The 10021-nt window shown below is 39.7% G+C and overlaps 1 pseudogene; it reads left to right on the plus strand.

Annotated features, from left to right (window-relative positions):
- The first annotated feature begins 5939 nt into the window (after window positions 1-5939).
- On the plus strand, window positions 5940-6458 carry LOC102241888 (annotated as a pseudogene).
- Window positions 6459-10021: the final 3563 nt, after the last annotated feature.

The raw sequence follows: 10021 nt of genomic DNA on the forward strand, positions 1-10021 counted from the left end.
GTTATGTACTACTTTTTATAATCAGGGCAAAAAAATGTAGCTGCCCATACAACAGCAAGATGCCTTTCACCTGTATGAAAAGTATGGTCACTGGTGCATGCAGCATCCCGGATCAGGCCTAAACCGGCAGTCTGACATCCCCTGAGGGGTCCCAGGTTGTGAGAGGGTGCAGGCTGGGCTGAGGGATCCCCTCTTCCCCCATGCACAAATTTTGTGTACCAGGCCTCTAGTAATATATAAGCATATAAAACATCTAATATATCAAATGAGAAGTTGGGACAATGTGTGATGTGAAGTTAAGATACTATAGGGGAAGCAGGTGTTGTTTGCATAGAAAAATGAATTGCAAAGTAAGAAGATAAAGAATTTAGAAAAGAAATCCAACATTGATCCAACTTCCTGAGACCTGTAACTTCATTTTTTTAAAAATATATTTTTATTGATTTCAGAGGGTAAAGGAGAAGGAAAGACAGACAGAAACATCAATGATGACAGAGAATCATCTATCAGCTGCCTCCTGCATGCCCTCTACTGGGGATCGAGCCCACAACCTGCTTGTGCCCCTGACTGGAATTGAACCCAGGACCCCTCAGTCTGCAGGCCAACGCTCTATCCACTGAGCCAAACTAGCAAGGGCTGTGACTACTTTTATAACTAATTTCAAGAGATAATAGCAAATATACTTTATTTTATCATAGCCATGTGCTGGAGAAAGCTAAAAGAGAAAAGGCCAACAGAAAAAAAAATACACTACTCCAAATAAAGGGATCAAAAATGTTCATTTACATCTTTCATTTAAGATGGGCATAAGATAAATTATGAGAGAGAAATGTAGCATGTGCAATTTTTTGAGTATTGGGTGTGGAAGTCTGAGGAGTAAAAGATAGGTGACAACAGTTGTGAGCCCGGTGACTGAGAATAAGAAGAAAGAACAGGAAACTAGGAGGAAAACTTATTTAGGGAAAGAAGATGCTATTTTTCATTCTGGCATGTTTAGACAGAGGTTGCAGTAAGCATTACATGATTCTGGCATGTTTAGACAGAGGTTGCAGTAAGCATTACATGCAGGAGAGAGTATGGCTGAATGGAAGGCTTGAGTTTACAGTTCCAGATCTTTTAGAAATTTATTTTTTAACATTAAGCATTTGGACATTAGTATCCTTTCCTAGATCCTCAATTTCACTTCTAGTTTTCTTAGATGCAGTGAATTAATCTTGAAATGGGAAACATAAAAGCCTATAAAAACCTGTTAGAAATCAAGAGCAATAATACATTTCATTGACACTCATATCCAATTTACTTAATAACTCTCTCCCTAGCAGAGGAATATATTGCCATCAAAATAACTAGTGAACTATTTGGCTAAAGGATGTAAAAAATATTTAAATTCTTTTGTACTCATATAGCAGGACCATAGAGAATAACAACATATATGTAGCCTATTAGATTATAAATATAATTTAGATATCTAGGTAAACATCTCTTTCTGTCTTCTCTCTCTTTCTGCCTGTCTCTCTCCATCTTAGAAACCATAAGAGTTCACCCTGATATTCCCAATCCAACCTCCTTTTCTTCCTTGCCATAGTTGTAGTGTCTTCCTCTAACAGTGAGAATCCTGTTTCTCACTGCCCTACATATGTTTGCTTATTTTATTGATCTTCCTTTATGCAATCAATCATCCACTGCTGCCAGTTATCTGCATATTTAGCTTCCAATACTATCATTCAGACACGGCTGCCACTGTCCACCCCTGTGTCATCACCCTTCTCTCCCTGCCCTAAGAAGCCAAAGTGTGCCTCAGGCCACTCCCTGCATGACTGTGCCCCTCACCCCTCTAGGCTCTGAGAACATCTGGGTTGCCTCCCCATAGGAATGCCTTTCTCACCACGCTTGGTCTCCAATACCCTGTGGTGGAACACTCCTACCCTGCGGAATTCCTCCTTACCCTACACGGCTCTAACACCACCTTTGGGCCATCACAACTCAACCTATATCCTTTCCACCTCACATGTAGACACATACTTTGCTTAGTCTTACTTAATGATAGAAGGAATAAATTTTTCATGAAAGAAAGGTGACGGGAAAGGGGGTGAGATATATAGATTTTAAAGTTTAGTTCATGAAAAAGGACTTGATCTATCACTTCATTTTTTAACGGACTTTTTCTAAGTGCCTACTATTCCTCAAGTTTTGTGTAAAAAGATACCAGGGGCAAAAGAAGAAAAAAAGAATGAAAGAAAAAAGATATCAGGGGTGACACAATAATTAGGAAAGAAGACTGGCAACAATGGGTAATGGGTTGCATAAAGGAGGGGCCACTGAAAATCAGCAACTACCTCTCCAGGACTTAGAATCCTTAGGTGTGACCTCTTGTGCAGATAAGAGCTACCATAGCAGTCCCAAGTGCTATCTTTAGAAAGGCCTGAATGAAAGATTGTTCCTTGGTTGTTGGCACCTGGAAAGTTGACTCACAGTCAATAGTTAGCAGATGAAGGTTCCTGGGCCTCAGCTATGCAAACAAATGGTTTATGCAGAACACCCTCTCTCCTCCTGGGAGTCTGGACTATTAGTGCATGCTAAGTAGAGGGTGACTTCATGACCAGCGTCCAGCCAGGTCTCCCATGGGTGTCCTGGGCGGAACATCGCACACGTGTTGTTGCATTTCCTTACTGTCACCTCATAGGATGGCATAAGAAAATCATCTCATGAATTCCTGCAGACACTGCCTTTTCCCCATATGAGTTAGCCATATATCTTTGCTGCTTTGCTGTAATAAATCTTTCTGGTGATTACACCTATATGCTGACTCACGTGAGTTTTATTTTGTAAATCTCTGGGGCCAGCCACTTTGGTGATACCAAAAACACTCCTGAACTGAATTTTAAGTTTGCTGAGCCAATTTTTTGTCAGGTGAAGATAGCATTCAGGGCATGTGTGGGCAGAGGGTACAGCATAAACAAAAGCATGGGGGTGGGCATCTACACAATGTTGGGGAGACGGGAGGATGCACACCTAATTAATTGTTTCCTAAGCAGTAAGTTTCAGAAAAGCGGTGTCAGAAAATATAAGCACCAGTCAGAGCTCAGCAATTCTTCCATTAAGTATTACTTCTTAATACTTTAGAAGTTTTCACAATGAGGAACAGGTAAAATTGGGTGGTTCAATGGATATATGAGACAGCGAAAGAATGATAGGTTTTTATCCTTATTACACTTTTGAGTAAATTATTTGTGCTATTATAAGTAAAGTATTAATAGTCTGGAAAATTATTAGCCAGTTAGTTACTTATATCCTACATTTTCAAAAATAGAATCTGGATTGAAGTTCTCTTCAACTCAATAGTTATTGCAATAAACTATGGTGGTTTTTTTTTAATCCTATTCATAAATTCTGATAAATATCAGAAGAGGCAATAAATGTTGCACTCAATGATATTAGCATTTTGTTTTATATATTTTGGGGTGTTTGTCAGTTTAAAACTACCTTATAAGTTTTAAAATATAATACCTCTACAAAATGAAATTTATCATTTATGTGTTATATGTAATATGAAACGATGTATCAACAACTTAAAATACAGTGTCTGTAAAATACTAGTATAGTGTCTGTATGGATGAGGCTGCTAAACATTTGGTTTTCAAAACAAGCTGTCCATGGGTAGGAGGAAAGATGGCTGCAATCTAAGAAAGTTCTGTCTGCTTGCTCCTAGCACCGGACCAGGCTTGTGGCTAAACTGCAGAACACTTGACTTGAAAAATAGCTGATCTGAACTACTGTGAGCAGAGAGGGGACAGGAGAAGAAGCAGAAAGGATGAGCCAACTTGTGCTCGGAGGCCAGAAGGAAGGCGCCGCAGTGCAGTCACTGCCGCCCAGGAGTGTGGTGTCTCAGCCCCACACAGGGATTCCCCAACCCAGAGCAACAGCGAAGGGAAGAGAGTCCACTTAGCATCAGGCAGTGGGAATCAGTGGAGAGTCAGTCCGCCTGGGAGACTCAGACCAGGCAAAAAGTGATTGCTCGGTTATACCGCCAACCTGGGAAGTTTGCCCTGATGGGTGTCTGCAGGAGGGGCCAAGCAGCAGGACTTCAGAGTGGCAGAGGCGTCTGAGCGGTTCACCCACAGTGAATCAGAGGGTCCAATTGTCCTCTGAAAGGATGTTGGCAGAGAGCAGGTCTGGGGCCAGACAGAGTGCCCTGGGTAAGAGGAGCAATTTTTCCCACCTCTAGCGAGGAGGAGCACGTCTTCCTCCGCCTGTGGGGTGGCTCTGGGCTAGATCTGTGCCCATGCATTTGGGCCTGGCAGCATGAAGGACTTAGACATCTGGACTGGTGCCAGAAGCCTCGTCCAGTGAGAGCTGGCCTTGCTGAAAGATAACAGAGCCAGTGGGGCTGGGTTTTTCTGTTTGTTTGTTTTTACTTTTTTTTTAATATCCCTCCTACATGGGGTGGAGACAAGGGGATGCCAGTGACCCAGGAAGAGCTGAGGCATTGGAAGGAGAGGAAGTGCCAGCCACACCTCCTATAGCCATGGACACCATCCCCAGTGTGAGTCTGTTTAAACCATCCTGACAGGGACCTGGATACCCGCCACAGAGCCCAGTCCCCTGTGGGAAGGGGGAGAGCAGCTCAAAACAAAGGCATTCAAGGTAAGAGTCAGAGGCAGACCCAGCCTCTGGGCTATGCAGGCCCCACCCACTGGACTACTTGGGATCTGTCCTGCAGGGCTCCCATTAGGTTTCCCAGGGTCAGGCAGGGACACTGACTCACACTGGCCTGCCCCAGTGAGCTTCCCAGGAGGCCCAGGACTGACACACCAAAGGGCCAGAAGCAACAGCATCAGAGCAAAATCCAGGGAGCAACACAAATAGCAGCTCCAAAGGTGTTTTTTTTTTTTCTTTCTTTCTTCTCTTTTTTCTTTCATATTCCCTTATTTCTATCTGTCATTTTAGCCTATTTTTTTCTCTTTCTCTTTACTTTTAAAATTTTTTATTTTTTATTTAATTTTTCTTTATTTTATTGTTTTTACTTCCCTCTTCTATATTTTATTGTATTCAGTAATATTACTCTTCTAAAATTATTACTATTATTTCATTTATTTATCCTATTTTATTTTCTATACTTATTCTATTTCTTGTCACTTACTTCATTGCTTTCATTCTCTATTTTCATTTCTTTTAATTTTCCTTTATTTAGGTCTTGTGTCTCTTAGTACTCATTTTTTGTGTTTTTTTGTTTGTTTTTCAGTATTTTTGTTGTTTTTATTATTGTTATTGTTTTGTGTGTGTGTGTGTTATTTTCAGATTTGTCTTGTTTTGTACTGTCAGCACTTGTATAACAATTGGCATGATGTGGTCGGGGTTGAGACTCACAGTCAACAAGCCTGAGGGCTGAGCCAAGCCACTACTGGACTACAGAAACCAAAACCAAAATTCAAAAGGAAAGTGCATATAACCAACACAAGGGGCATTCCTAGAGTACCCAATTCAGAAGAACACTGGGTCCCACAGGAAGACCACCCTACCAACTTTTGGAGGCATACAGCAGTTTTATCCAAAACACAGGAACAAACAGAAAGAAACAAGAAAAATGGGAAAATAAAGAAACAGGCCCCAAATGAAAAAACAGGAGGCATCTCCAAAAAAGAGCTAAATGAAACAGAGGCAAGCAATTTATCAGATAAAGAGTTCAAAGTAATGGTAATACAAATGCTCAAAAAACTTGCTGATACTACAAGGAACTTAATAAGAACAAGAACTTAGTAGGAACTACATCAACATGACAAAGGACATGGAGACCATGAATAAAAACCAGTTAGAAATCAAGAATGACATAGTTGAAATAAAGAATACCTTGGAAATAATCAACAGTAGATTAGGGGGTCCCAGAGTCCTTCCATGCCAGCTTTGTCATTTCTTCGTTATCAGCCTAGCCCAACCTCACCATGGTGGATACCTTCGCAGGCACCTGGAAGCTAATGGACAGCAAGAATTTCTATGACTACATGAAGTCAATCGGTGTGGGTTTTGCTACCAGGCAAGTGGCCAATATGACCAAGCCTACCACAATCATTGAAATAAATGGGGACACGATCACCATAAAAATGCAAAGCACCTTCAAGAACTCAGAGATCAGCTTCAAGCTGGGGGTGGAGTTTGATGAGACAACGACAGATGACAGGAAGGTCAAGTCCACCGTGATGCTGGATGGAGGCAAACTTGTCCATGTGCAGAAATGGGATGGGCAGAAACAAAACTTGTGTGGGAGCTCGTGGATGGAAAACTCATCCTGACGCTCACCCATGGCAATGTAGTGTGTACGTGCACTTACGAGAAGGAGGCATGACCAGCCCACTGCTTCACTGACTGCTCCGCTGCCAACTGGCTACCCCTGGACTCAGCACCAGATTGCCTCGTCTTTTCCTCTGGCGTTTTGTATAAATCCACCTTGGGGGGGAAATTCTTTTGGAATAAATGGGGACACGATCACCATAAAAATGCAAAGCACCTTCAAGAACTCAAAGATCAGCTTCAAGCTGGGTGTGGAGTTTGACGAGACAACAACAGATGACAGGAAGGTCAAGTCCACTGTGACGCTGGATGGAGGCAAACTTGTCCATGTGCAGAAATGGGACGGGCAAGAAACAAAACTTGTGCGGGAGCTCGTGAATGGCAAACTCATCCTGACGCTCACCCATGGCAATGTAGTGTGTACGCGCACTTATAAAAAAGGGGCATGACCTGCCCACTGCTTCACTGACTGCTCCTCTGCCAATTGGCTACCCCTGGACTCAGCACCAGATTGCCTCACCTTTTCCTCTGGCGTTTTGTATAAATCCACCTTGGGGGGGAAATTCTTCTGGGGTCAGGTGCAGCATCCTGGATACAGTTCCAGTTCCCATTGTGTTTGTTCCCATTGTGTCTGAGGTCAATAAAGCAGAGCCAAGCCCAAACAAGCAAACAAACAAAAACAAACAAACAAAAAACACAGTAGATTAAATGAAACAGAGGACCGAATCAGTGAATTTGAATATAAGGTAGAAAAAAATTCCTCCAATAGAGCAGCAAAAAGAAAATATACTTATAAAGCATGAGGACAGTATAATGCAGGGGTGGAGAACCTTTTTTCTGCAAAGGGCCTTTTAGATATTTATAACATCATTCATAGTCCATACAAAATTATCAACTATAAAAATTAGCCTGCTATATTTGGTCAAATATTTGATTAACTTGCCCCTAATGCCTTGGCAGGGACAGACTAAATGATTTTGTGGGCCTTATATGACCCAGGCTGGATATTCCCCACCCCTGGTGCAAGGGAACTGTGAGACAACATTAAATGGAGCAACATCTGCAATATAGAGGTTCCAGAAGGAGAAGAAAGCGAGCAAGGGATAGAGAGCCTGTTTGAAGAAATATTGATAGAAAACGTCCCTAACCTGGGAAAGGGAAAGATCACACCAGTTCAGGAAGCATAAAGAATCCCAATCAAAATGAACACAAAGAGACCCATAGCAAGATACATAATAATTAAAATGGGAAACAAAGACAAAAAATCTTAAGGACAGCAAGAGAGAAAGTAAGTAACCTACAAGAGAGCTAATATAAGGCTGTCAGCTGATTTCTCAACATAAACACTACAGGCCAGAAGGGAATGGCATAAAGTATTCAAAGTAATGAAAAGTAAAGATTTGAAACCAAGACTACTCTATCCAGCAAGGCTATCATTCAAAATTGAAAGTGAAACAAGGAGCTTCCCAGATGAAAACAAAAGGCCAAAGAAGTTTATTCCCACCAAACCAGCATTTCAAGAAATGCTACAGGGACAATTTCAAGAAAAGGAAGAAATAGAGAGAGGGGAACATGGACATAAGGAATAAAAGTGGAAATAAACAAGAGCCTATCAATAATAACCTTAAATGTAAATAGATTAAATAAGCACCAATCAAAAGACAAAGATAGATGATTGAATAAGAAAACATGACCCATAAATATGCTGTCTATAAGAGACCCCCCTTAGAAAAAAGACACACAGAATGAAAGTGAAGAGGTAGAAAAAAATTTCCATGTAAATGGAAACGACAAAAAAGCTAGGGTAGCAATACTCACATCTGACAAAATGGGCTTCAAAATAAAGACAATAACAAGAGACAAGAATGTCATTACATAATACTAAAGGGATCCAGCCAACAAGAGGACATAACCCGGGTAAACATATATGCACCTAATATAGGAGCATATAAATGTATTATAAAACAACAACAACCAACTCTTGAAGGACTTTAAGGGAGAGATAAACAGCAATATAGTTATAGTAGGGGACCTTATCACCCCACTAATATCATTAAATAGATCTTCTAGACAAAAATTCAACAAGGAAACAACGGATTTAAATGACACAATAAAGCAGAGGGATTTAATTTATATTTACAGAACATTTTACCCCAAGGCTGCAGAATATACATTCTTCTTAAGTGTACATGGAACATTCTCAAAGATAGGTCACATGTTAGAACACAACATAAGTGTTTACCAGTTCAAAAAGATTGAAATCATAACAATATCTTCTCAAATCACAATGGCATAAAACTAGAAAACCAAAAAACTCAAAAACATTCAAACATGTGGAGGCTAAATAGCATGTTATTAAACAATAAATGGGTTACTAAAGAGATAAAGGAAGAAATAAAAAATTACATGGAAAACAATGAAAATGAACACACAACAAAGCAATATCTATGGGACACAACAAAAGCAGTCCTGAGAGGGAAGTTCTTAGCATTTCAGGCCTATCTCAAGAAACACAAAAAAGCTCAAATAAAAGATCTAACTCAACAACTAAAATCATTAGAAGGAGATCAACAAAAAAAGCTTAGAGTAAGTAGAAGGAAGGAAATAATAAAGATCAAAGCAGAAATAAATGACATAGAGATTTTAAAAAAATACAAAAGATTAATGAAACCAAGAGTTGGTTCTTTGAAAAGATAAATGAGTTTGGAGAAACTTTACCTAGAATCATTAAGAAACAAAGAGAGTTGACCCAAATAATTAAAATCAGAAATTAAAGAGGCAAAGTAACAACTGACATCACAGGTATATAAATATTGTAAGGAAATACTATTAACAACTATAATTCCAACAAAGTAGACAACCTGGGCAAAATGGACATATTCCTGGAAACATACAATCTTCCAAAACTCAATCAGGAAGAATAAGAAAACCTGAAGAGGCCAATAACAAATAATGAAATTGAAGCAGCAATAAACACACACACACACAACAAACAAAAAACAAAACAAAACTCCCAGCCAACAGAAGTCCTAGATGGATGGCTTCACAGGTGAGTTTACCAAACATGCAAAGAAGAACTGACACCTGTCCTCCTCAAAATATTCCAAAAAGTTAAAAAAGGAACACTTCTTTTTCTGAGGCCAGTATTATTCTAATTCTAACACCAGATAGAGACACTACCAAGAAAGAATATTACGTAGGTGCTAAAATCCTCAGCAAAATATTAGCAAATGGGATCCAGCAATACATTAAAAAGATCACATACCATCATCAAATGGGATTTATTCCACGGATTCAAGGCTGGTACAATATTTGTGAATCAATAAATGTGACACATCACTTAAACAAAATGAAGGATAAAAATCAAATGAACATATAAATAGATGCAGAAAAAGCATTTGTTAAAATCCAGCACCAATTTTTGATAAAAACTCAGCAAAGTGGGAACAGAGGGATGATACCTCAACATCACAGAGGCCATATATGACAAACCTGGAGCCAATATCAAACTCAATGGGCAAAAACTAAAAATGTTTCCCTTAAGAGCAGAAGCAAGACAGGTCTGTCTGCTTTCACCACTCTTGTTCAACATAGCATTGGAAGTCAGTCATAGTTTCATACAAGAAGAAGAAATAAAAGGCATCCACATTGGAAAAGAGGAACTAAGACTGTCATTATTCATAGATGACATAATTTTGTGCATTAAAAATAAAGACTTAACAAAAAAGTAACTAGA

The sequence above is a fragment of the Myotis brandtii genome, unplaced genomic scaffold (assembly GCF_000412655.1).
Source record: "Myotis brandtii unplaced genomic scaffold, ASM41265v1 scaffold1138, whole genome shotgun sequence".
NCBI lineage: Eukaryota > Metazoa > Chordata > Mammalia > Chiroptera > Vespertilionidae > Myotis > Myotis brandtii.